The following is a 1,269-nucleotide window of genomic DNA, read 5'->3' as shown; positions in this document are numbered from 1 at the left end:
TGAAGTTGAATCAGCATTTGATTCTGAATGATCAGATTAAGAAGAACCTTGAGATGATTCTTCAGTGTTAGTACCATCTGTTGACCCTTGCTGTTGCTCCCCCTTAACATGTGCAGGTTTATTAGTATAATGATTATCTTCAAAATCTGAAGGAGTATCAGGATTTGGATCATCAGGATTTGACAGTTCATTAGAGTTTGATCCAAATTCCAACAATGCAGTTTCATTTGCAAAGATCAGACTTTCATGAGTGTCTTCTTCAAAATCGGGAATCTTCTTATCATCAAAAGATACATTAATGGATACAACTACAGTATTTGTTCTCAGATTGAAAACTTTGTATGCTCTTGATGGTGTGTATCCAACAAAGATTCCTTCATCAGCTTTTGATTCAAACTTTCCTAGCTGATCAGTATGAGTTCTCAAAACAAAGCACTTACATCCAAATATATGAAGATGTTTGAGACTGGGTTTCTTTTCTTTCAGCATCTGATAAGGAGTAACACCATGTCTGTTTATCAGAGTGATATTCTGAGTAAAACATGTTGTATTTACTGCTTCAGCCCAAAAGTAAGTGGGTAGATTTGTTTCTTCCAGCAAAGTCCTGCTAGCTTCAATCAAGATTCTGTTCTTCCTCTCAACAACACCATTTTGTTGAGGTATACCAGGAGATGAGAATTGTTGTTGTATGCATTTGTACTTGCAGAATTCCTCCATTTTTGAATTCTTGAACTCAGTGCCATTATCACTTTTCAGAATTTTCACTTTATGGGTGGATCCATTTTCAATTTACCTTATGTGATCCAGAAGAATTTTTTTAAGTTTCATCCTTCATGTGTAGAAAATAAACCCAAGTATATCTAGTGAAATCATCAATAATTATAAGTGTGTACCTTTTCTTGTTGATGGACATTATGTTCACTGGTCCAAAGAGATCCAAGTGTAGCATATGATATGGCTCAGTAATAGAGAATTATGTTTTGCTTTTGAAAGATACTCTTCTTTGTTTGGACTTTTGGCAAGCATCACAAAGACCATTAGATGAGTATAGCATATTTGGTAATCCTCTTACCAACTCCTTCTTGGAAAGTTCATTGATTGAATTGAAGTTGAGACGTGAGAGCTTCTTGTGCCAGTTCCAGCTCTCATCTACTGATGCCTTTGAGATAAAGCAAGTAGCTTCTTTTTCAAGACTTTCATGTAGTATTGCTTCATATATGTTACCATGTATGTATCCTATTAAGACAATTTTCTTTGACTTATTATGAA

The sequence above is a fragment of the Apium graveolens genome, chromosome 4 (genome assembly GCF_009905375.1).
Source record: "Apium graveolens cultivar Ventura chromosome 4, ASM990537v1, whole genome shotgun sequence".
Classification (NCBI taxonomy): domain Eukaryota; kingdom Viridiplantae; phylum Streptophyta; class Magnoliopsida; order Apiales; family Apiaceae; genus Apium; species Apium graveolens.
This window is presented reverse-complemented; position numbering follows the sequence as displayed.